We start from the raw sequence: 27,933 nt of genomic DNA, 5'->3' as shown, positions 1-27,933 counted from the left end.
GTGAGATAAGGGAGAGATAGTGTTTTAAGTCACTACACTTGTATTTGTTATGCAGCAACATTCCTTTATACTGTTCAGTCACTAATCACTGCCTTTCCAGGATCATTTGAAGGAGCCCTCAAATAACTTCAACCCCTTGAAAGTAGAATTTCTAACAGGATATTTGCATTTTGAGACTCAAAGTCATTAACATTTCACATGATTTTAATTCTACATAAGTTTCCAAAAGGCAATCAAATATTTTATGTATAGAGTTTTATTTTGTTTAGCATTTCATGTTGAGACCAAAAAATTTCCCTGAGGGGCGCCTGGGTGGCTCAGTCGTTAAGCGTCTGCCTTCGGCTCAGGTCATGATCCCAGGGTCCTGGGATCGAGCCCCGCATCGGGCTCCCTGCTCGGCGGGAAGCCTGCTTCTCCCTCTCCCACTCGCCCTGCTTGTGTTCCCTCTCTCCCTGTGTCTTTCTGTCAAATAAAATAAAATATTTAAAAAAAAAAAAATTTCCCTGAGAAAATATTTCCAATACATTATGGCAGTCATGGTGAAAATAATTTCATGATCTGAAATTTGTTTTACAACCAATGTGGGAAGGAAACAAACCAGTATCATTAAGTAAATCACACCTGACTATGGCCATCTTTTTTAAAAGTTGACCATTCTTGAATTTCAATATTGGAGCATACTAATAGGGAAAAAAAGATTTCTGAAAACATTTATCCTTGGGGTGCCTGGGTGGCTCAGTCGTTACGCGTCTGCCTTCAGCTCAGGTCATGATCCCAGGGTCCTGGGATCGAGCCCTGCATCGGGCTCCCTGCTCAGCGGGAAGCCTGCTTCCCCCTCTCCTACTCCCCCTGCTTGTGTTCCCTCTCTCATTGTGTCTCTCTCTGTCAAATAAATAAATAAAATCTTTAAAAAAAAAATTTACCCTTGTCCCATTTACTATGATTGGCCATTTTCTCCCAGCTACCCCATGGAGCCATCCACGTTTGGATAAGCCATTACCCAACCTGACACTTCTAAAGCCATGTCCTAAGTTGAAATTTAATTTTTACTAGCTTTAGTGATGTTCCTTTAGACTTCCTTAGTCTGTAAGTCTACTTATTGCTCTTTTGACATCAAATCTAAGCTTCTCTGGAGGAGAACTGTTTCACACCAAAAGCAACTTAAAATAATTTTCTTTCCTAACTTTTAAATCCATTCCTCAAAACTCAATCAGAATTCACTTCCAGGGGCGCCTGGGTGGCTCAGTCCGTTAAGCGGCTGCTTTCGGCTCAGGTCATGATCCTGGGGTCTTGGGATCGAGCCCCACATCCGGCTCCCTGCTCAGTGGAGAGCCTGTTTCTCCCTCTCCAACTGCCTGTCACTCTGCCTACTTGTGCTCTCTCTCTGTCAAATAAATAAATAAAATCTTTAAAAAAAAAAAAAAAAAAAAAAAAAGAATTCACTTCCAACTCTCTAAGCCTGTCCCGTGAGTAAAACAAAAAAGACTAAATGATGTCTGAGATCCCTTTCAGATTTAATATTTGATGGATCAGGCATTTAATGTAATTGGCAATAAAGCTAGGATAAAAACTTATTTTTACAAGATTTAAGCTAGAAGGTCAAGAGACCCCTGTCATAATTTGATGAAATTTCCTTTGAAGATCTCAGAGAACATTAAGGCCATACTTGACAGTCTTTGACTACAACCACCTACAGGCTTCACATTATTTCAAGCATCTCCTCCAACTAGATGCTTCAGGCACAAAATGTGGAACCAAGAAACTATTCTGAGCTAAGGCAGTGTCCTCTTTTATTTTAGGTGCATTTCTTTCCAATGTTTTATTATCATGAAAAGGCAGGCCAAAAGAACACCATTTTCAACCATCCTTAAACCTAACCAAGGGTTGTAACAAATTTTCCATAGGTATTTTAATTGATCTTTCATTGAAATGGAAAAGCAAGGTGCCTATTAGCTCTTTTCATTTCATTTAGCAATAAAGTATTTATAGGCAGGAGAGAAGGATGAGAAGCAATAAAAGACAGTAAAGAAGCACAATCAGATTTTAATATGTAGTATTTGGATAACTTGTAGTTTTATATTCCCAGACTTTAAGAGAATTACCATATAATGATTGATACTTTGGGGAAATCATCAGGATATGAAATTAATTTCTTAGCCTGGAATGTTAATTTGGCACATGAAGAATTAAGACATAACTAAAATCAAATATCTTTTATTAGCCATAATTCTCCTCAGGAAAAATTACTTTGTACTCCCGCCCACCAACCCCTATCTCCACGCTATGATTTTGATTTACAATATGATGTCATCATCCACCTTTATTCTTAAACTGGGATTCATGTAATTAAACCCAATTTCATTTGTCATTCCTATCTACAGAATCAAGTCAAGGAATAAAATAAGACTGGGGGAACACTGCCCTACTAGATTCAGTTAAAACTATGTTCACAAGGAAGTATTTTGTATAGGATTAAAAAGGAAGATTTAAGGATACAATTACCAAACTGTCTAAATACAATTTCAGTGTTTCAAGGATAACTTTTCATGCACAGGATATAAAATGGAATGCCTCCATGCTTTATATCCAACTGGTCCCTCAGCCCCAGAACTCCCCATCCTCACCTCTATTCTTATTAACCATACATCTCATTCTTAGAAGCTCAGTTCAAATGCCACCTCCTTCCTGGAAAATTTCTGTTATCACCACAGGTCATTTTTTCTAGTTCCCACTCCTATCCTTCCCCTCACTGGTCATGGTCTAAACCTAGAGATTCAACAGAAGTAATTTAGGAATGATCCCATTCATTTAAGAGCTTATATGTAAGGGTGCTTTAGAAAATAAGCCAGAGAAGAAGATGCTGCCTTAGCATAATAAAGCTAAGTCACTGCTGAGAAATATTAGGAAGAAATGTTTTAAATATTTTAATTAATATTTAAAATATTAGTAATTAATTAACATTAAAATATTAATTCCTCATTTAATGTGGAAGAAAAAAATCAATTCTCTGATAAAGAGGCACCAATTTCAGACTCAGGGAGAAAGCGAGTTGCCAAACAGAGTAAAACCCCCTTGTGGTTTCTCTCCCCACCCCTATGCTGTGCCATCTCTCACCTCTTCCCTCTGCAAGGCCAATAGAGCTGAGCAGAGGATAATGTCCTGTCATTCATTAGACATTGGAGGCAGTGAAATCAGCAAAACACAAGGAGAGAAGTGGACTGAGATTCAAATATTTGACAGGATGCGGGTGGCGGGTGGGGGCGGGGGAAGCATGGAATATCCCAAGGTATACCCAGGAGAACAGAAGGGCACTTAGGACACATACAGGGAACAAGTTAAAGAGAATCTGAAAAAGTGGAGGAAGAGTTAGGGAACAGGGGAGCTTCCATGTGGGACAGCCCTCAAAGTTTAGACAGTGTAGAATGCATGTAGAATGCAAGGGAATGATGTTGCTAGAGCTAAATTTCTCCCCAACTCAGTGTGGCTTGGGAAAATTACCTGTATCATTCAGTACTGGTTTATACTCTTATTGGTCCGGGGTGGGAATGTAACAGAAGTTGGTACAATCAGACTGAAGGAAAAGACTTGCATTCTATGCTTAAGGGGGAAAAAAGACATGAACCAGGAAACATATGGCTCTGACTGACACTGGTGGCCATTTTGCAAGCACAAGGGATACAGGCTCAGGGTGAAAAAAACACTGAGGATGACAGAAAACAGACACTAAGAACCCTGGATGTTAGTATCATCACTCAGCCCCCAGCCTTATCATGCCTGAATTCTTCTATGTTTTGACTCAGTTTGAGTCACAGTTTTTATACTTGACTAGTAAAGTTACAAATGATTTTTTTTAATTGAATAGTGAATGAAAGTTATTTACATATATTTAATCATAGTTTTAAAGAGTTGTTTAAAAAAGGGGAATAAATGTCACAACAAAGGCTGTGGGAACTTGGGAGCTAGTTAGACCATATGGAATTCAGTGGAGAAAATATTAACCACTAACCCTTTGAATATAGAGAAGATAGTGGGCAAACACAGGAACTGGGTTTCAAGATGCAAGATTCAAGACTCTGCAATGACTAGATGGAAAAGAAAGAATGGACTGGGGATACTGGGCAGAGAGCAAAGACAAGGATTTAAGCACAGAGACTAAAAGCAAACTTGATTACAGAGCGCACACTACAAGTTGGTGGTTCAGTCATAATTCCTTGAAATAGAGTATGATACCAAGATAGGACATCTTTCATTCAAGTAATATTTGAGGAACTGTTTTGTGCCAGGCACTGTGTAAGGTGCTAGAAATATAATAGTATGCAAGAACAAAGTCCCTACCCTCATGGATCTTAAAACCTAGTGTGGAGGTAGGCATTATTCACTCTAAAAATGTAATATTGCACCAGTAATGTGAAATGAAGGAAAGCTACCCAGCGCTAGGAAAACATTTAAGCAGGTTATGTGAGCTGGTAGGGACAGTTGTTAAGAAAGGTTTCTCTGAGGCAGAGAATCTTGAGCAGAGTTAAGAACCATTAGCAGGAATTAAATAGGTAAAGAGAAGAGAAAGAAGAGCATTCCAGGAAGAGAGAAGAGCATATGCAAATGCCCTAGGATAAGGATGCTTAAGAGAGCCTCAGAAAAGGCCAGAGTAAGCGTGAAGGGGAGCATGGTAGGAGATGAAGCTAAAGAGGCAATGAGACAAGGAGATAACATATTCTTTAGGCCATAGTCTATAGGCCATAGTCTTTATCCTAAAAGCAATGGAGCCAGGTAGAGCTTTCTTAGCAAAGGGGGTTATGAATTCGATTTGTGCTTTGAAGGGATTATTCCAATTGCAGGTGAGGGGAAATACTTGGAGAAGGACTCATGCAGCGGAGTAGGACCTGATAGGATGCAATTACAGTAACCCAGGCAACATATGACGTCTAGAGCAGTAGCAGTGACAACGGTGAGAAGTGGATAGATACGAAATATATTCAGGTGATGAAAGCTATATTGTGTAGGCATTATAAAGCAAGAAAAAAAGAGCACCAATGAATGCCTAGGTGAAAGAGAAGAAGATGGGGCCAACCACTGGAAAGGCACTCAGGGCCAGCTTTGGGGTTGACTTTAGTTTTTGTCTTTAACAGATTATGAATTCATCAGTGGTGTGAACTTGCATGCTAGGGCCTTAATTACAGGTCTGGAGGAATGTAGTTCCTCCTCCCACAGAAATAAATTTGATTACTCCAGTTATAAGGATAATAGTTCCCCAGACTAAAATGCTCACTCATGATGGAACGCAACAGTCATACATACTCCCACCTCCAAGCCAGACATATTCCCTCCATTTTTTCAACTCTTTTTCTTTCTGCTTCTCTTGTCCCCTTGTCTCTTTTTGAAACCCCAATAAAATTGTTTTCTTTTATTTAAGGCTTTTCCATTGCTTTTCCCCCAAGAATCAGGAATACTCAATGGAGACAAAAAAAAATTCCTTTGAAAGAAATATATCACCTTTGGCAGAAGTACTAGCAATTCTGTTATTTTATATAGCCATATGGCATGAAGAAAAATCATCTAATTTATCCAAACTTCTTACTGAAAATTCACTTTAAAAGGTAAAAAAAATACTGCACATACTGCATTTACAGCTTATACACTATAAATAGCCTTCTTTCCCTGGGATCATTAGGAAGCTCCTCATTTACACCTACAAAGCAAGAGGTCTGGCCCCTGTCTATACATAGATTTTTTTTAAGTTAATAGATGATTAGAAACTAACCGAAGGGACACATTAGATTTTTATTTCTCCTGAAGTGGTCAAAATGGTGTGCATTTATGAACAAGCATCCTGACTAAATTTTAAACATGACATCTGCAGGTTAATGGGCTCCCTTTCTGAGAAGGTAAGACCTCTAGTTACAGATAATGTGTAGTATACTTACTCTCCTTGAGAAAAGTAAGGGCAACTTTCAAAGTGATTAGATTGATTTTTTTTATTAATCAACTTTCCCAATCCAAAACAACTATTTATATTCACTTAGGGTTATGAAAACCTAGTAAAATTTCATTCATGGCTTAGTTTAGCAACAGCTGATGAAAAGTCAAATTCTTTCTTCCTTACTGTCCCTCCACCAAATCACAAAAATCAGACCTGTGGTCATCCCTGACCAGACATGTCCAAAATTAGGAAAATTAATGATGATACTGTTTGTTGAATTGTACTTCATAAGAATTATTATTAACACCTACGATAATGAAAGGTAGAAATTTTTATCTCTATTTCATAAATGAAAGGAGAGAAACTTGAAAAGGTAATAAATTGTCCAAGACTAGACTGCCAGAAGGGAATAAAGCTGGGAATTAAGCTGAATCTTCTGATTCTAAAATCCATATTCTTTCTACCACATGAAGCTCTACTCTTAAGTTGACCTACCAGGGTCCATTTCTAGATCCATTTCAGCTTTGGATCTTATAGTTGGAAGAGTTCTTAAAGTTTCCATGGTACAAGTTCCTCCAACAGGAGAGAGAGACAGCTAACAAAATATGGTGGAAGGTGTTTCCTTGGGAGGCAGTGGTGAGAAGCTCAAGTTCTGGAATCAGACTGAGGTCTGGGTCTCATCTCTATCAATGTGTGACCCCAAGGATATTCTCTCTAAGCCTCAGTCTCCCCATTTATCTAGAAAATAGATGAAAATATCTATCATAGAGTTATTTTTAGAATTTAAGGAAATCAAATAAAATGTTTAGCATATGCTGGCAAATACAAGTGTTCAATAAACAATGAATAATAAATAAATACTAATTATCACTATTGCAAAGAGTAAAATTAGGTTCTTTCTATCTGGTACCCTTTCATTCATTTTTGTTTGATTTTCTGGAAAAACAGTTTAACTGCTACATGGCAACAGAGTTCATCAGAATCATCCCCTTTTTATTACCCTTCTCATATGGCATGACTTCCTGCTCCCACACATTGTTGTTCAGTAGGGAAAGAGCTAGAAAGATCACCATACTTTCGGCTTCTATTAGCTGGTCAATTCAAATATTTTTCATATAAATAGACGTCAAGCCAACCTAGTTCATAATACGCATATGCAACTGATTTGAGAATTTAAATGCAAACATTTAAAAACGTGCTTGTTAATTATCACCTTACTTACAGAACAGATTCACAAGGACCATGAGATGATCCATGTGACTGACTGCAGAAAAGATTTTGTGGAGTGAAAGCCCTCAAAGCAGGGACTAAATATATGTCAACTGTCCCCTCCGTAGAGTGTTGTTTTTGTCTAATGCCAATATATCAGCATATCACCACAGACAGCAGCTTGAACAAATATGAGAACATGGACATCTCCAGCTATTATTGGATTCTGTCTAATCCACCCCCATGGAGTCTATATCTGGTCATTCCAATTCATGTGGAAAAGGAGTCCAAATTGGTCATGTTTGCTGACATCAGAAAACAAGCGATTTATAGAAGGAACTCCTCTAAGCACAGATATTTGTGGGAAGATTCCTCTTCAGGTGGTAATTTGTGACTAACATTTTTGACTTTGTGCTTGATCTTAATTCTGCATTGGTTAGCCAAGAAATATGCATCAAGTGTCATTTTATCTTCCTACACCTGAACTTTAAAAATATGAGCAAAAGGTAGATATCAAAAGTTTGAACTGCATCCAGAGTTCTCAAATTGGCAGCACATTAGAATCACCTGGGCAACTTCTTTAAACTACGAATATCCAGACCTCACCTAGATCAATTAGATCTGAATCTCTGTGGTGGTTTTTTAAAAGTTCCCTGAGGCATTCTAATTTGAATTGAGACTAGATGATCTCAAAAGTCCCTTTCAATCCATCCTTCATTTTAGAAATACACTGGGTATTTTCCTCCCCTGAGACGTTTTGCACGACCTTGCCTACTTACCTTCAAAGCAAAAATTGGGGGGAAAAAAGTATTCTACTCTCAAGATTTGTTATGCTTTGACTAAACATCTGCTATTTTCAGCAGTTTCCTCTAAATAACATGCACTTAGCCTGAGCAAATTTAAAGGGTTAAATGAAAGAATCAGCCCCCTATTTTTTCTTTCTGAAATCAGAAAGTATAACTCAGACCTCATTCCTTTCTGCCTGCATGGCTGCATCTCATCCTCCCTTCTGAATTCTAAAACTCTCCCACTTCCTCCCTGTGGGATCTAGAGTCCCCCTTACTCTCCCAACCACAAAAGAAAACACAAGCTACAAGTCAAGACTGCTTCCTCCCTGAACCCCTATTCCACAGACAAAAATGTTGAAGCCCAGACTATGAAATGTTAGAACAGGGAACCTTAAATTCAAGCACTGTGTTCCAATTATTTTCACCTTGTCTCTCAGAAATACACACAGATTTTCCTAACATGGTCATCTACTAAACTTTCCAGAAATCAAGAATATACAAAGGGAAAGACATGCATACTGAAATGGGCTGGGATGAAGGGACTAATGCTGTCCATGTACTTTGAAATGCATCAAAAACTGGATTGATGGATGGATAGATGGTGTAGCAAAGTGACAGCAATGTTGAATCTGGATGCTAAGTATGTGTTGCTCATTGCACAACTCTTTCAATGTCTCCATATGTTTGAAATTTTTTATAATAATGGAGGCAAAAGGATGTACTAGAGGAAAATTTGGATGAATCCCACAGACACAATGATAAGTGAAATAAGTCAAACAGCAAGAGTACATTTTTATGACTCCAATTACATAAAGGTCAGGAATAGTGAAATAATCTATGGGGAGAGAAGTCTGAATAGTGGAAATCTTGGGGTGGGAAATAGTGATTGGAAAAGTTTATGAGAAAGCTTTCTGCAGTGCTGGAAATGTTCTGTGCCTTGATTTATTTCTTGTTGTGTTTCTCGATACCCGGACATAATATGATTGATAGATAGATAAATAGATAGATGATAGATAGATAGATGATAGGTAGATAGATAGATAAGAATTCACTGACCTGAATAGCTTACTGTGGTATACCTCAATTTAAAAAAAAAAAAAAAGCTTTTAAATATTTACTAGGGAAAAGTAGTCATATGAGTTTGCTATATTACTTTCAATAACTCAGGATTATTCATGTGGAATTAACTGGCACTCTGTAGCAAAGAACCACTTAACCATACATATAATCCTAACTCCTACAGTTTCTGCCCAGAATCTTCCTTTTCTATCCTGATAGCCTAGTCTAAGTGACCACAAGTGAACCTGAAGGGCTGCTGATCTGCCTCCCTTGAGACCTGAAACTTTTTCCAAAACAACAATCCTATTTCTTCACCTCTTAGCTCTCTAAAATAAAGATTTCTCCAAAGCTAAAGGTAACCCAATTTGGAATGTCTAAATGCAGGAGGAAAGACGGGAGAAATGCCAGCCACAATCACAATTTTGCTTGCTGACTATTCATTCTTGGTGTGTTACTCTTTGTTTACATTTATGTAAAGAGAACAAAAGCAGTGTTGATGTTTCCTCCATTTTTCACCTTAATACTTCCGAGCAACTCCCTTAGTAAAGTTGGATAGAACTGGTTGAAACAACAGTTTCATAAGGTGAGTCTCTGAACAATGAAGCAAAGCTGCAGAGGTGAGTGGCAGAAAAGATGCACCCCTTTCCATCAGTAGTCTTTATCTAAAAATTATACTTATTCTATGTAATCCTGAACAATCAGCAAATCAGATCATTTTTTACTGACCTATTTATCAGTCTGGATTTTGTGATGATAAAACTAAGGTGAGAACCAAAGGGTGGCAGAAAAGTTTACATGACATTCTTAACAACCAACTTAGAGATATATATCTTGAAAATCAAACCCAGTTATACTACATAAAACATTTAACCATGTAAATACTGTGTAAATGCCCAAATGCTATTAAGGAGATCGGTCAAATATTTCTCTTGATGTCTACAGAATGCTGTGTAACCTCAAACTTCTTTCACCTAAATCTTACGCAGTTTGAGAACCAAAATGTGTTTCCATTTAAAGCAAAACTCCAAATCAATATGCAGGATTCTTTTTTTTTTTACTTTTCCATCCCTTAGGGGAAGAAAGAAGCTAATGAAAATTCTTAATTCTCTGCCTGAATGCTAAAAGATTCTGGAAATACTCTGATTTGAGGGGGATAATCCTCTGGAGGGAAATTTAATATCTGCACCAAAGGAACAAGATGAATATTGTCAATCTCTACCAAATTCTGCTTTATTCAGCTTCTTACTTTTCAACACGCAAAGTATGATCTCAGATTGTCTGCTATGAAAAGTTCCCAAAAATTTCAAAATGATCTTAGGGCCTGACCTGAGCTGGAGAGAGCTGAACTGTCAGATGTCACAGTAACCAATTAAGACAACAAATCAAAATGAAAATAACAATCAAGGCTTTAACCACTTACTCCAATAGTATAAGCAAGAGACTAAATCAAATCCCTCTGCTCCATTTTCCCCCATGGAACATGGCCAGTCACCAATCACTAGTTGAGGGTCAGGTGAATCAGCACAGACAGGGTCATTTCACTGCCAAAGGAGCTGCAAACAAAAGGTTCCTGCAATATTATGGACCCAGGGGATAAGGTAAGGGAGTAGAAGTGCTAGGAGTGGAAAAGTACTAAGTACTGAGTCAGAATAGAGGAAAATGTCTTTAAATTCTTCCCCTCCCGTACCATTAGGACACTTCTGCAGAAGTCCCAAAATAAGGAGGCCTCCACTTGGAGGCACATGGGCTAGGAATGCAGCTATGTGTAAGAGCATGGCCGAGCAGGGGGCCTGAATCCTTGAGGAGAACTCCTTTCATAGGCTGCAATGCACCAAGTCTGTCATGGGAAGGGCAACTTTCCTCCATGAAGCCTGACATGTAATTACAATTACAAAAATTGTCAATGGTCAGGCCTGAAAGTTCACCCAGTGGTTTGGGGGAAGGAGCTGGACTCCTCAGTGATGACTTTCAAAAAAATATTCCATTTGGTTCATCTCTTACCTTTACCTTTATGTTGTGAAAGAAATTCACTGTCATATATATACACACACGTATACATATGCACACACACACACATACATACATATATTTTTTTTTCAAATGTTTTCACAAGGATATAAAACTTGCCTCAAAAACATATAATCTCACAGCAAACAAAACCTAAAGAAAGTAAAAGGGATGAAATAATAAAGGAAGAATAGAAATCAATGAAATTAATTTGAAAATAATTCAAGGCAAATGTGTAAGATAAACGATCATCAAAGCCAAAAGTTAGTTATTTGAAAACATTGATAATATTGGAATACCCCTAAGACTGATCAAGGAAGAAAATCAAAAACATAAATTACTGATATCAGAAATAAAAAGGGAGTTGCATCACAGATTCTATAAACATGAGAAGATAATACAGCCATGAAAACTAATAAAAAATGAGAGTATTAAACCCCTCAGGTCAATAAATTTGACAATTTAGGTAAAAGAAAAATTCCTCAAAAAATACAATTTATCAAAGCTATCAGAAAAAACAGGAAAAATCTTAATAGTGTGATATTCATTAATAAAACTGAATCCATTATTTAAACTTTCACACACACACACACAAACACATAATACCTAAGCCCAAATGGTTTTACTGGTGAATTTTTCCAAACATTCAAGGAACTAAACACCAATTTAGCAAAAATTCTTCCAAAAAAATAGAAAAATTATCTTTGTATTATATTTAGAAATAGATATTATAAGCATCTTTATAATGGCAACAAAATGTTGATTCAAAATATGAAAAAAGTGCAAATTTAATATGAAAGGCAAAAAAATAAACTTTTAGAGGAAACATTAATCATCATGACTTTGGAGGGAAAGACTTCTTAAAGAAGATACAAAAATCACATTAAAAGTACATTAAAATTGATCATTCCTATTCATGGAAAAGGCACCATTAAGAGTGAAACAAAATCTACAGACCAAGATATTCACAATACATCTAACTGCCACAAGACTCACATTCAGAATACATAAAGAACTTCTACAAGTTAATAAACAAAAGGCAGACAAGCCAACAGAAAAAATGGCCAAAAGACTTAAACAGCCACTTGACAAAAGAAGGTATCCACATGGCTTGTAAGCATATGACAAGGTTCTCAATATCATTAGTCATCAAGAAAATGCAAATTAAAATTACAATGAAAAAACACTCATCAGAAACTAAAAATATAGAATGAGATAACACTCACAAAAAATTAGAAAGAGAAAATACTTTGGGATTGCTGAAGATAAAGAGCAAACAGAATTCTGTGGATGGGAGTACAAGTTGCTACATCTATGGAAAACTGTTTAGCTATATGCCAGAAAGCTGAATGTGTAGATTTATTTTGCTGTACGGAAGCTTTTTAGTTTGATATAGTCCCATTTGTTGATTATTTTGCTTCTTATGTTTTAGATATTAGATCCAAAAAATCATTACCAAGACCCATGCCAAGGAGTTTTGTTCCTATGTTTTCTTCTAGGAGTTTTATACACAGGCAGGGAAATTAATTCATAGCCAAAGCCAAGGGTAATTCCCAGCTCCTCCCAACCAGAGAAGTTGAGAGTACCCTGGAGTGGCCCATCACCCTCCCACCCAGGAAGGGGACCTGAGACATAGCCCCACCCACTATGGAAAGTGTCTTCAGCCCCAACTAACCAGAAAAGTTGGCAAAAACACCTGAAAGCAGTGCAGCCCACCGGCCCTTGAGCAGAGAGAAAGGCAGATAGAGCTGATAGTTCGCAGCACAAAGCCAGTGGCCCTGTTTGGCCAGGGAATTTAGGGTACAAGTCGTTTGACTTAAAGACAATAAACAAAGAGTTTTATTGGTTTTAAAGCTGCTTCACCCACTGCACCTGGGCAGGGAATCTAATTCATAGCCCTGCTCATGGCTGAATAAAGCCTTCAGCCTGTCCAACCTGGAACCTAACCAGCACAGGGGAACTGTATAGCCCATTCAACAGCCCTATATACAGTGGCACTTGAAAAGACAGCATAGCCTGTGGCTTCCCCCATCTGGAGAGCAAAATCAGCAAACTCACCTGACCAGGGAATTGAGTGCACACTGTGGCCAGATTCAGGTCCCCAAACAATGAACTTTATAGGCTCTGGGTCCTGTCCTTCTGCCTTGTCAGGGTAGGGAAGCTAATTTATCAGCCCATCTACTACTAAATATAGTACCCAGTCCCAACCATCTAGTAAGTCTAACCAGAGAATCCAGGCAACCACAGAGCCCATCCTATAGCCTCACTTGAATAGGGCACCAAGCCAAGCAATCCTGTCCAGCTATTCTCAGCCAATGGCACAATTTCCCCATTCCCATCCTTAGAGCTCAGTTGCCTTACCCAAAACTAGATCATAAAATAGCACCTGCCCAAAGACTTCACCAACAGACACACCCAGAAGCTCAGACTGAGCTGCCTGGTGAAGAACTGTCTCTGCCGAGGCAAACATATCAAGTCTGAAAGAAGACCTCAATTACTCAAATGTGCAGATACAACATAAGGAATCAAAGATTACCAAAAAAAAAAAAAAAATCAGGTAAATATAACACCACCAAAGGAAACTAATAAATTAAGCTCCAATAACTGACCCTAAAGAAATGGAGATCTATGAATTGTCAAAGAACTCAGATTAATCCTCTTATGGAAGACAACTAAATGAAGTTAGGAAAATAATGAACGAGCAAAATGAGACACTGGAAAAGGAAAGAGCAGCCAGCAAAACAAACAAACAGAAATCCTACAGCTGAAAATGAAATAACTGCACTGAAGAATTCCATGGAGAGTTTCAAAGCAGACTCAACCATGCAGAAGAAAAAATCAATGACCTGGAGAATAAGACATCAGAAACTACCCAGTCAGAGTAGGAAAAAAAAAAAAAAAGACCGAAAAAGACTAAAGAGACTAAAGAAAGCCTATAGGAATTATGTGACACAATGAAAAGACAAAACTCACATTATGGGAATTCCAGAAAAGAAAAAGATTGTCCCTACAATAATGGCTGAAAACTTCCCAAAACTGGAGAGAGAAATGAACACCCAGATAGATCCATGGAGCCCAAAGGATCTCAAATAGATTGAACCCAAACAGGGCTACCCTGAGACACATTATAATTAAATTGTCAAAAGTCAGATACAAAGAATTTTAAAAGCAGCAAGAGTAACAAGAGAAGTTACATATAAGAGAAGCCCCATAAGACTATCAGCAGATTTTCCTCTGCAGTATCCAGCCCAAATCCATACATTTTGGTAAAACTCATGGCACAAGTGATCATTGAATTTCATTAGACTTCACCCTGAAAAGAATTTTGGATCAAGTCAAATATGGACAATTAATTCTTACAACTGAGAGAGTGGTTAAGTAACGGCCGGCAGCTGCCTTGCTACCTGCTTTCCTACCGTCACAGGCTCCTCTAGCATAATGGGATGTACATACTAAGTATCCTCCAGTCAAGGTGAATAAAGGATGCAATCCACCATCCTCCAACCTCTTTTTAAACACAGAATGCACTCATCTCAAATCAGCAATCCTCTACTCAGAGGACATGAATTCTCAGTGGAAAACTATCACAACTTAGTGACCATGAGAAGTGTTTGAATTCATGAAAAGCAAACTGTGCCTGTTCACTCCTTCTCCACAGAAAATATAGGAACAATCAAAGAAAAAATTGAGTGAACTGCCATGGTTAACACATTCTAAGATTTTTAAATCTGGAAATACAAAGTATTTTTCATATACCTTCTGAATTTACCCAAGTTCTCCTCTTGGCAAGGCATATTTGTGTTAGGTAAGTCATGCTGTATTATTATTCCAAACTAAGAAATTAATTTAAGCATTGACAAACTGAAAGAGGCAATCCACTTGTCCTGACCATTCAAGTATCTTAACCACAAGGTCAAATTAGTGGAGAAAGGGATGCATTTACCCAACATTATGTTATCAACATCACTTTTGGTGAAATGGAGAGTAAGAATCAAACTAAAAACCTAATTGATTTGAAACAAGAAGTTCCCAAACAAAGAAACAGAATGTAGACTTTAAAATAAAACTGCTGCTCTAACAAACAATTGGAACAGAAAATTATATTGTGTCCTCAGTCTTGTGAATATAACATTCAGAACATAATATTTGGAAGCATAAATATCACACAGCAATTAGTAATAATGCTCCTGGTCTGATGCATCTATCCTTGTCATAGCAATCAGCACATTGTTCACTAGAAAACCTCCCCCATTAACTGTGAGCATTTTGAGGCCAGAGGTCCTGTTCATCACTGGATTTTAGTGCCCACTATGGAGTAGGCATTCAATATATTTTCTAAATAATGATTACATGAATGAAACGAAATCAATGAGTGACAGACCCTTCCAGCTCTAACTTGAAAAGCCTTTGGTATGAGGTTCTATGTAATCTTATCCCAATGAAGATCTGTTTCCAGAAGTTAGCTCTGTTTCACCAGAACTAACTTGCTATTTGGTTCTGCTTAACATTTCCCAATTAGGTGACCAAGATTGATTATGTACCTAGTAGGCCAGTTAATTGTACCAACTTCTACGGTCAAAGACTGCCACCTCAATTGACCAGTTCAACATAGTTACACATTTAGAACCATTAAAATTCCCTAAGTTATTAAAACAGGATAGACATTTGTTGTGAAAATTCATAACTGAGTGTCGATTTTGAAAGCGTTTCTCCTTTAGTTCATGAGTCAGGTCCAGGACAAGAATATGTTAAAAACAAGAGAAGAGGTCCAAAATGTAGTCACTTATGCTAAGCCCCACATCACCAAACAGAATCAACTATAGTTTTGGCTCTCCCAGAAATGGAACTTTAAACCAATCAGGAATGGCCCAATCAGCACCAGTTAGGTAATAGACCTACATGCTAAGACCCTGGCCATTCTTTAAAGGGCAGGTTGCAATAACCAACCCACATTTTTGCCTAGTATAGCTTCTTTGTCCCTGCTCCCTTCTGCCTACAAAAGTCATTGTACAGCTCCTTGGATCTCCTTTTTATCTGCTAGATTGGATGCTGCATGGTTCTAATCATTTTTTGCTCAAATAAACTTTTAAAATTTTGAATATGCCTCAGTTTATCTTTTAACAGTTTTAGGGTCAGAAGAGGGAACTGATGGAGACCCCCAATGGTCCCCTGGAGCAATGAGCAACAGGCATACATACCCATCAAGCCCCTGAACTTGCCACTTTCCAGCTTCCTCTGGAGGTGGTGGGTAAGCACCTCTCCATTCCTAGCTCTGCAGCTTTTGCATTGTGAGCTTTTAGACTTTATTTGAGCATTCCTTTTTTCTAGATTGGGTCTGGAAACCAGCCAGAGTCAGACTAGATCTGACTTAAAAACCAGAATGGGTCTGAAGTCAGACTGGGTCCAACTTAGAAACTAGGGTGGTTCAGGGGTTAGACTGGGTTGACTTTAGCTGGACTGGGTCCAGTGTGAATTTTATTCTCAAGTGAATAAAATTTTGTTTTAAGATGGAACAAGCAGGTAAACCTTACTGAAGATAGTATTTAATTACACTGGCCATAGTTGAGAACTTTTAACCTAGATGAGCTTATCCAATCATGAGATGCCCTAAAGAAAAAGGGGTTTCAGTCAAATACCCACCATAAAGAGTAGAGGGAAAAATATTTTTCCTCCTCTAATTTCTGGGGACCAGGATGAGACCCACTGGTACACCCTACTCACTCCAGAGTCTATAGTTGGGATCCTGGGTAAACTGGCAGAAACCAGCAAAGTGTGAGAATTCCTACAAACTAAGCTCTCCCAGATTTCTATCTGTGGTGCCTGGTTGAGAGCAGAAGGTAAAATTTCACACTATCCCTTCCTTTCCAAACTCAGATTGGCAGACAAAAAATATTTGGAAAAATTATACCTTTGAACTATGACTCATGAATTTGCTTTTAGGTTCCCACTTGTCAACCCTTCTTTCTCAGGGATAGCTACTGCCTTCCTGTTTATCTCATTTTGCATCCTGGGAAATGGGCTTAGCAACCATCAGGTGGGGGGGGGGGGGCCACAAAAATATGGCCAGACAGAAATTTCCATCAAGCAGCACCTGGGTGGCTCAGTCATTTAAGCATCTGATCTTGATTTCAGCTCAGGTCATGATCTCAGGGTCGTGAGATTGAGCCCCACGTCAGGCTTCCCCGCTCAGCAGAGTCTGCCTGTCCCTCTCCCTCTGCTCTTCCCCCCGCCCCTGTGCTCTCTCTCTCTCTCTCTCAAATAAATACATAAAATCTGGGGCGCCTGGGTGGCTCAGTCAGTTAAGTGGCTGCCTTCGGCTCAGGTCATGATCCTGGGGTCCTGGGATTGAGCCCCACATCAGGCTCCCTGCTCAGGGGGGAGTCTGCTTCTCCCTCTGTCCCTCCCCATGCTTGGCTCTCTCTCACTCTCAAATAAAAATAAATAAATCCTTAAAAATACATAAAATCTTTTTAAAAAAAAAAGTAAAAGAAATGTATGTTGCATTCCATGTGTGGCTAGACATGGGGGGGAAGAAACGTGGGTTACACTCCATTTGAACCTAGGGTCCTGCCAACTTTGAGAGGAATTGTCTAAGTATTTCTTTTGGTTATCTTTGAGAGTGGCTCTGGATTTTGGGAGGCTAATATCTTTTGCACCCTCTTTGGGGACACCTCCGATGTCCACGGGGCTGTTCAATACTGCCAGGAATACTTATTGTTTGTCCCAGTTGAAACCTGACAAGATATTTGAAAGAATTTCTTTTTTTAAGTAGCTCTATTGTCAGAAGTTTGCCAAATTGGAAGCTGATATTCAGAGCCTAATAGGAATCCTTTTTTTTAGGACTTCTCCTCTAAGCTAAAATGAAACTACATACCCAGAGGGAAAGAAAAGCATTCTGAAGGCTTTGTGGAAAGATTTACTAAAATATTCTGAAGACACACAGCTTTAAATCTAGAACATAGGAATCTTTTTATTTCCATCTTAGTTAAGATTTTCTCCCTGATACAAAGAAGCAAATTGAAGATAGTATAGTTGGATGGGTGGGCCTGGGTCTTTATATCTTTCTGGTTGCAACCTTACTGAGGAATAAAAAACAACTGTACTTGTCTTATAAATTGAGTCTTCACAAACAGAAATGCAGCTCCAGAAACAACTCGAAGCACACTATCCTTTTTGCCAACCCCAAATCGTTCCTATTCATTTCAAAAGACTTGCAAAAAAATATGGACTTAGTGAACAAAAGTCATTCTTGGTAAAACTTGCATTTTTTCTCTCTGCCTTTTAAAATATAAGTATTCTAGGGGCACCTGGGTGGCTCAGTTGGTTAAGCAGCTGCCTTCAGCTCAGGTCATGATCCCAGGGTCCTGGGATCGAGCCCCGCATCGGGCTCCCTGCTCAGCGGAGAGCCTGCTTCTCCCTCTCCCTCTGCCTGCCACTCTACCTACTTGTGCTATCTCTCTGTCAAATAGATAAATAAAAAATATCTTTAAAAAAAAAATTCTTTAAAAAAAAATATAAGTATTCTACCTAGTCATCTCTAGAAACCAAGGTAATTCTTATCATAAGGAGAAAAAAATGAAAAAGTCATAAAAAAATCTAAGTCTCTTCCACAAATATTAGTAAAAAGCTTAGACATCTGAGCAGATAAACTTATTCCATCTGCAGAAGCACAATTTGAATCTCACTGTTCTTTTATAAATTAGTGAGTTCCGCAATATCATACCCATCTCATGGCTAAAACTTTAAAAAGAAAGCTGTAAGATCTCAGTGTCTGTTTGTATGTCTAGATATGTAAATTATAGATCTGTGATATTTTCTATCTCCAGACAAATATTTTTCTACCTCCAAATTGCCAAAAATAATCTTTAAAGAGCTCTCTTTAGTTGGCTTAAAGAAAATTAAGCATTTATATAAATCAAATATACTCTTAGAAATATAGAAACTAGGGGCACCTGGATGGCTCAGTTAATTAAGTGTTCGACTCTTGATTTCAGTTCAGGTCATGATCTCAGGGTCATGAGATCAAGCCCCACGTCGGGCTCTATGCTGAGCATGGAGCCTACTTAAGATTCTCTCTCTTCCTCTGCCCCTCCTCATTTCTCTCTCTCTCTACTATAATTATGCTTTATGGTATGTCTAGTTAAAACCAGTTTCCAAAATCCTTTTGGTAACTTGAAACCTTACGGTCATACTGAAATAAATTAAATAATGGATATTTGTTGACTATATAGATCATTTTCAAATAAAAGGAAATGTTTAAAAACACTGAAATATTGAACCTCTCTAAGATCTATAGGTTGCATTTCATGCTCATACCACTGTGTTAATCCAATACCCTGTGAAGGCTGCTGGAGACAGTCATTAGGATGAGATTTTAAGAAATTGCTATAGGTCAGTAACCAAAGAAACATGTGACAAAATCAATGCATTTGTTTTTAAAAGCTGTCTTCAATATCTGTTATTTTCTAATTTTACATGGATTTTTTAAATATTCCATCTCCTAAAAATGTGAGTGTGCAACAACTTTAGAGTTTAATATATAACTCTTAATGTTAAAAGTTAACTCAGTAAAATAAGTCAGATAGGGAAAGACAAATACTGTATGATATCATTTAGATGTGCAATCTTAAAAAAAAAAAAAACTCATAGAAAAAGAGATCAGATTTATGGTTTCCAGAGGCGTGAGTTTGGGGGAATTGGGTGAAGGTGTTCAAAAGGTACAAATGTCCAGTTATAAAATAAATAAGTATTGGGGATATAAGGCACAACATGATGACTATAATTAACAATGCTATATGGTATATTTAAAAGTTCTCATCACAAGAAAAAAATTTTAACTATATGAGGCAATTTACTTTTGTAATTATTTTGCAATATATACATGGATCAAGTCATTATGATGTACACCTTAAACTTATACAGTGTTGTATGTCAATTATATCTCAGTAAAACTGGAAGGAAATTAAATAAATACTTCTGGTTTGGCTCTGCCTGATTCAAATCAATTTTGCTCAAATAAACTCTTTAAAAAAAATTTTTAACATTACCTCATTTTCCAGTGGTTTATTTTATAGGATTTCCAAGGAGCAGCTAGCAATTTTCTTCAGGAATACCAATTCTGTCGCTAACCTGTCATTTTTTAAGAGCACATTACAGAATAAAAGTGAAAATATTTAATATTTAAGACTATCAGATTCATTATAAAAGAAAAATAGCAACTATAACCACAGTTAAATAGGGAAATAGATTCCAAGTCAGTTCATCTCAAGGGCTCTGCAATTACTGAGACAATTATTATCATCTATGGAACATCAGTTCAAAGACGCCCCCTACCAGCTTGATGATTGCTTTTCAGATCAAGTGCCAATTTGAAATGTGTAACAGAACAGCTCCTTTCCTAGGTGGTAATTTTCCATATTTTACTCCTATAATCCAAGCTGCTCTTAGGAGTCCTGAGTTCAATATGAAGGAAAAATAGAGCCAATAGAACAAATTCTTTCTAAACTTTATACTGAAATATAAACTTACATACAAGTGCGTGCACAGGTCATCAGAATAAAGTTCAATGAATTTTCACAAACTACCTAGCACCCCAAATCAAGAAACAGATTATCAGCACCCTCAGGAATGCCACCCTGTGTTCTCTTCTAAGAACTAGTCCTAACAAGGGTAGTCCTTGTCATCCCAACCTCTAACATCTAGGTGTGTTTTGCCTGATCTGTATTCTATGCAACTGAGTCATCCATATTGTAGTTTATTGTAATAAATTGATCGTTCTCATTGTTGTATAGTATTCTATTGTATGAATACAAATTTATCAAAATTATCATTTACCTATTGTTGATGGGCATTTGGATATTTTCCAATTGGGAGCTATAATAGTGTGGCTGTGAATACTCTGGTACATATCTTTTGGTGAACATACAGACACACTTCTGTTGGGTATATAGCTAGGTATGAAAATAACGTCACATCTTCAACTTTTGTAGGTAATGCCAGTTTTCAAAAAAGGTTGTACCAATTTTTACTCCCACTGTGGCACATGAGAGTTCCCCATTATATCACTTACCTTGTATATTTAGATGATTAACATACATGTGTATCTCCTTAGGTGGTTGATATAAGGATGAAGGGAATGATGAGAAGACACTGTCAAACACAGGCAAAGTATAAAAATTCGTCTGTTTGTATGAAAAAAAAAAATCATCTGCACATAGAAGACCACACAGTACAGGAACGCAGTGAAGTTATAGGTACAGGGAGGAAAAGGCAGGCAGGTTTCCATAGCCATGAGTCTCCAACAAAGTCCCCAGCAGCCAATAATACAACTTGAGGTTCTTCCAAGAATTTCACCCATCTATGCAATTCTCAGGAATCTTTATGCATTCCTGGATCACAACTATTCTGGAAGTTCTGGTGAAATATCTGTCTCCTCACCTTGGGCAGGCAACTGGAAATAACCTGATTCCCAATACATTCCTGAGTATTTATTTTTACTGAGAATAGAAAAAATCAAGTCAATTCCTCAATAAACTATATTCCTAGCAAAAAGCCCACTTGATATATTATCTTACCCTTCTCCAACAAACTGTAAATTCCTCAAGTATAGCAGATGCATTATTCATCTTTTATCCCAAATATTAATAACTGTATAGCATACAATAGGTGTTGCACAAATGCTCTTTAAACTGAACTGAGTAAAGCAATTACTATTATTCCCACTTTACAGATGAGCATGATGCCAGGCACATAGTAAGCCCCCAATTATGGTAGCTTCAACTAAATCTTATTCCAGAGCAAAGCTGGAACCACACCGGAAGTCAATTTATTTGTATTACCCCAATGAATAAAATTAGGAAAGGAGATTTCACTTCAATATAAACAGAATATTTCTAATAGTCTAAATATCATTTGCTTTAGGAGTTGCTACTAATGAAAGTGCCACTTAGGAAGTTTTTAGTATGCTACCTCCATAGAAGTTATTTATTGAACACAGTACAGTTGTTGAATATATAGGGAAAAGCAGAAACACTTCTAGTTCATATGTTCATCAAAATGATAACAAATGTATAATCACAAAAATGAATGTAAAATTGCAACTGCATTAGAGGTACATGGTCTATGATACGCAAGAGGGATGAGGAGGCTTAATGTAAATTACCACTTTCCCTGAGAAAGTGATATTTAAATTGGTATCTAATGGCTGTTTAAGAGTTAACAAGAAGATCAAGAGGATACTGCTCTAAGCAAAGGCCCCTAATCAAGGGGAAGAGTGACGTGTTTGAGGAACTACAAGAAGGCCAGCATGGAACAGAAAACGAAGAAGAGATGGACACTACATTGGGCCAGCTCACAAAGCATCTTAGAGATTTGGATTTCTATCCTAATAGATTAAGTGTAGATTTACTCAGAGTAACACCCTAACTTTCTCTAGCAATTTATGGCAAGCAGCAAAGGACACAGAAAGATAATAAAAGGAGCTGAGGAATTTTAAGAGTCTGATGAGGATTTCATTGTAATGGCTAGCTGTGGGATTAGGGCGCTAGGGAAACAAATTAAGTCTGAAGGAGCAGGTAAATGATAAAAATAAATGGAAAAATATACTGTGATCATGGATTAGAAGAATGAACATTGGTAAAATGTCCATACTACCCAGAGAAATCTACAGATTCGATGCAATTCTCATCAAAACGCCAATAGCATTTTTCACAAAACTAGAACAAATAATCTTAAAATTTGTGTGGAACAACAAAAGACCCCCAAATAGCCAAAGCAATTTTTGAGAAGGATGAACAAAGCTGGAGGTATCATATTCCCAGATTTCAAGCTATACTATAAAGCTAAAGTAATTAAAACGAAAAAGTACTTAAGATGTTGATCAGACCTTTTCAAATCAAGTGCTAGCCAATCAATTCACAAGGGCAAATAAACCCTCCTATATGAATAAATTTTAATGTTAACATTAAAAAAAGTCTGTGGCTGTAGTCTGGGGAGCTTTGTTTCCTTTATTCAGCTTCGGGTTTTTTTTAAGATTTTATTTATTTATTTGTCAGAGAGAGAAAGATTGAACACAAGCAGGGGGAGCGGCAGGCAGAGGGAGAAGCAGGCTTCTTGCCAAGCAAGGAGCCCAATGCAGAACTTGATCCCAGGACCCTGAGCTCATGACCTGAACCTAAGGCAGACGCTTAAACTGACTGAGACTCCCAGGTGTCCCAACCTTTATTCAACTTCTTATTTAAGGTCATAGATATCCAAGATCAGCAAGTTATTTGTTTTTGGTCAAGGGTAGGATATAAATATCTAACTTTAAAAAGTTATAGGAATTAAAATACACAATCCTCAAGTGATCTAAAGAAATTCTACTAAGTATACTTGAAGAATTCTATCTCTTATGCACTGCAGGCTACACCTTGTAGATCAAAGGAATCTTGATATTTTTCTAAAATGTATTGCAACATTATTAAGAATGAGGAAAGAGATGAAGATGAAAAATCTATTTGAAATGAAATTGTTTTAATATCATCAGTGTAAGAAGATGAAATTCTTTTAAAATATGAAATAGTAAGAAAAGAAATTTCTAGAAAATAATCACATACACATATGCTTTCTTGACCAGATAGAAGGGTTAGATCTATGTAAATCCAAAATATAAGCTTTTAATAAAATATAAACATTGTACTCAGGCAGCCAAGTAAGTGATCATCTGTCATGTGACTTAAAAGCTGCAAAGTGACACATTCTAAAGCATGTCCTGGAAACTGCTCGAAATGCAGGAAGTGTCTGCTTCCAGCCTGGCACATTTGTTCTGTGGCTTCAACTCCAAGCATCCCATATTTCCTCCGAGGCCTTGGCTTATAAATCAGATGAGATTGGTCATCTTGCAACAAAATGGATTTTTTAAATGTGATTTTGAAGAGATTGGAAAGTGTAATACAACAGGTTTTTCAGTCTTCAGTGCTAAGAAATTATTGTTTTATTGACGGCTCTATTGAGAATGTGATATCACTCCAGAAAGATGTAGACCTGTAACATTTCCAGGAGCCATATCATTAGATGTTTTATTCCAGGGACTAAATGGTCAGATACCAATTATGTGCTCTACTCCAAAAGATAAAATAATAATGACTTGAGGGCTCCAGTCATTGCTTTTATTTCTGAGTTAATATGATATTTTGATAAAGCTACAAAGGAAAGCCCTAATGATGAGTTCCAGTGAAATTTAAATATTCCAATATCGGTAGATGGTTAATTACAATATAGATGTGTGGTTTCCACTTTAAATGTCACTATTGCGGAAAAGAAAAATCCAAACAAATAGTTTACAAAATGGTTCTATATTTGCACTCATAGAAACATAATGTATTTCTAGCCTTCACATCGACATACACAAAAAAAGAAAGTTTTAAAGTCAATACCCTGCTAAATTAATTCATTGCTGCCTTTTTAGCTATCCAAGCACTAGATGGCCTTTTGCCTTTTCCTCCTACAGCAGTTCAGAAAATACCCATTCTCCCCATCTCCCCTCACCCCTGGCTTGCATTTAATGACTAGAATTCATGCAAACTGGCTGCTTTTACAAGCTCATAAGGAGATGGCAAAATCTGGAACCAGGTGGATGATGGCCAGTTAATTGGATCTTTCTTCTCCAAACACCAGGGGACAGCTGGTTTGCATTGTTGTTCTAATGAGCTACGTTGAAATTGAAGCCTCGCACATTAGTTGGAGCTCTTCTGGTGCTACGTACAGTCTTGGAAATCACCCTTATCACTGCCAGAAGCTTTTATGGTGAAAAGTTATTCTTTATTAAACTTTATTAGTTTCTTTGCTTAAAAAAAATGCAATCCGATATTAAGGGAAGGTGGCAGTGCTTCTTAGTTGCCCCATTTTAGTCTTCACATTTCTAAATGATCATCTCCTCTGCCGCATATTCACTCGCATGGGCATATATATCTAATACGTACGCGTGTCTCTGCACACCACACGCACACACACTCGTCTGGGTAATCCTGTGGGAGAAGGGGCAGCATGGGTTCAATGGAGGCAGAATGAGTTTAAGCTTGTAGGCTTGGTAACCGGAGCCAAAGGCCAAAAGCCATTTTAAAAATAAGAATAAAGCACAACTATGAAGTAGCTTTGTAAATCCCACTCTTTCAGGGGAAGGCCCATGCAGTGTTAACACCTTTCTTAAATATACTGGAAGAAAAGAAGAGAAAATTACTTGGAATATTCCCATTTTAAATGTAAGATCTAGAAAACATTAGTAAATTGACAAAAATCCAGAATCATAGGATTCTCCCCTCCCAATAATCAAGTCTTTGAGGTCACTGACTGTTTACATAGGTAAAGGCCTGTGTCGTGAGACTGTCAAATGTTCAACATTTGGCCGAGATGCTAAAGCGTAGTTGGGTCTCTGTTTTCATTTTAATTTTTCAGAAAGACATGAGATGTCTTTTTTATTTCAATGTGAAGTATTAAAATGGTTCCAAAATAGTGTCAAAATATAAAAGATTTAATAAGATACTTGAGCTGTGAAGGCTTTTCTTTTTCCTTCAGGACAGTCAGAAGGCACACAAAGAGTGGTTAGGCAAAACTATAAAAATATTGATGAAACTGACAATAAATTTTCTGGCAATAAATTTTATTGGTTCTCTGGCTCTCATTTTCCCAAATTTCCTTTGATTTTCTCTTTTATGCTGAAATTTAGGATCTTTACGTTTTTGCTTAGCTATCTAGAGGAATGAGGTGTTACTCAGCATTAAAATGCATCACGCTGCAACCCTCCCCTTATAAGAGACTCATCTAAATGATAATGAGCATGAAAAATTGATTATCTCCTAGGTTGAACTGGTCTTTGTGTTTTTCATCTGGCGAATCTAACAGTGCTAGAATAGATCTCAAAACATAAACATGTTAATAGAATAGTCAGAGGCAAATCTACAGGATGTTACCTATTTTAGGCAAAAAGCTTCTCAAATAATAGTGATTCATAACAAAATTTCAACAGAAGAGAGCTAATGTGAATTTTTAACTTCCTATTTAAACTTGTATGTGGACTGTTTCCTTAAAATCCTCTAATCTAAGGCAGAAGATAGATCACAGAGTTTTCAGGCATACCAAAATATGAATTACAATGATCTAACCCTCTAATAAATAAATAGCCTGACAGAAATATTTGATGAGAAAAGTAGTTCTTATATGAGACCATGTGCTGGGGCTTTCTAGATCTTTATCATCTCCCAATTTTCTGTCCTCAATTTTTTATATTCTCTCCTTTAAAATATGTATCCTCTCCAAGGTTCAACTCTCTTCTCTCTATGACATTTCCCAAGCTATGGCTCTAATCTTAATCTCTGTACAGATCTACAGGTCCAAATGCCCACAGGAAGTCTCTTCCACCTGTATCATATACTTCCAAAACATATTCTGATTCAGCGTCCACACACCATCTCCTTCTGATTTCCCCACTTCTGTTAATGGTGCTCATTCATGCCATATAATTACCCTGTGGTTTTCTCTATCATAACATGTTCTGCCATTTGTGATTTTCTGCCTGTTTTCATGGGCACCCCTGGACTATGAAATCTTCAAGGTAAGGAAATGTTTTGTGTGATTGACATATATATATATATATATATATCCCCAGAAATTACTTTTTCTATATTCCTAAATATTGTTATTTAATAATGTTAAATGAATGAATATATAAATTGTCCTATAGCACTTGATTCATATGTACCACATGGCTATCATACTCAAGTTTCAAAATGAATATGAAAATTCACATTGATATCCTTATCAAAAAATGAATAGCAATTGGTAACATTTGAATATGGATTGAATATTCAACAAAAGTATTATACTAAGGTTGACTTTTCTAAATTTTATTACTGTTATATGTTAGAATGTTATGTGATTATGTGTTAGAATGTTCTTGCTCTTAAGAACTACGCTAAAGTATTTAAGATGAAATACTAAGAAATCTTGAAGTCACATGGTATTTCTCATTATTGTTGATATTAGAAATGACTTTGTTTTTAAAATAAAACTATCAAATACTGTGCTAAATTCAGATTTTGTAGGATGTAGTGCTATGCTAAACCAAGAAAATTTTGGAATCTAATTAAAGGTTCTTACTCCTAAAGGAGTTCTGTCTTACCTAATCTCATATAATTCTAATATAATAAATACCTGACATCCCAAAAACAAAAACAGTCAGGATTCCAGAGGGTGTTTGAGTGGTTAGATGCAATAATAGAACCAAAGCGTACTCATACAAACTATACTATGCATTGTACATTTTTATTGAATATATACCTGATTTGCCTGCCAGGACTTTTGTCAAATGTATTAGGAAATATTAAAACCTGTAAGCTGATAGATTCAACTTCAAAAAATTGTAACCTGGACCTGAAAATTCCACTGAAGGTAAAAAATAAATCTACAGGCAAGAACAACTTTGCACCTTCAAATGAGTTTCAGATATTCTCCCTTCAAATTCCCACCACATTTCACCTGAAAACGTGGAAAGAAATACATATCTTGGGCTTTCATTTGTTCTAGGAAAGGGAGAAAAAAAGAGACAGAAACAGAGAGAGAAAAAAAACAGAAACAAAGAGAGACAGAGACGGAGAAAATATGAATATTCTCTAAATTATTATTTTTCATCAATTTTCATACCCACCCCACCCCTCATGGCCAAGATTCAAAGATTTCTAGGACTGCAAAGAACCTTAATGATCACTCACCCAGAGGGGTTTCAAACTGCGTCCCAAAAATCCCTAGAGTTCTTTGGCAACCCTTGAGGGCCATTTTGGGAATCAAAGGAAAACCTGACCACTTCTTCCACCAGAACCACCCTACTATTATCTGCTTTACCTACTGGGGCTCTGGGTAATATTTCACTCAAAAAACTAGGCTCAGTCCCACTGTGATGCAGCTGGAAAAACAGAACAG

At 37.1% G+C, this 27,933-nt stretch overlaps 1 long non-coding RNA gene across 2 annotated transcripts in view; it reads right to left on the bottom strand.

Moving 5' to 3' along the window:
• The window catches only part of LOC116642786, a 340,567-nt gene that overhangs the window by 258,054 nt on the left and 54,580 nt on the right, over positions 1-27,933 (bottom strand). For both annotated transcript variants that reach the window (XR_004301382.1, XR_004301383.1), the window contains 2 exons: positions 21,050-21,129; positions 20,028-20,109 (listed from right to left, as the gene is read on the bottom strand). This is a non-coding gene — a long non-coding RNA (uncharacterized LOC116642786). The remainder of the gene's footprint in view (positions 1-20,027; positions 20,110-21,049; positions 21,130-27,933) is intronic.

Source organism: Phoca vitulina, unplaced genomic scaffold, assembly GCF_004348235.1.
Source record: "Phoca vitulina isolate PV1807 unplaced genomic scaffold, GSC_HSeal_1.0 scaffold24, whole genome shotgun sequence".
NCBI lineage: Eukaryota > Metazoa > Chordata > Mammalia > Carnivora > Phocidae > Phoca > Phoca vitulina.
The sequence above is the reverse complement of the archived record's forward strand: the minus strand, read 5'-3'. Positions and strand labels throughout refer to the sequence as shown.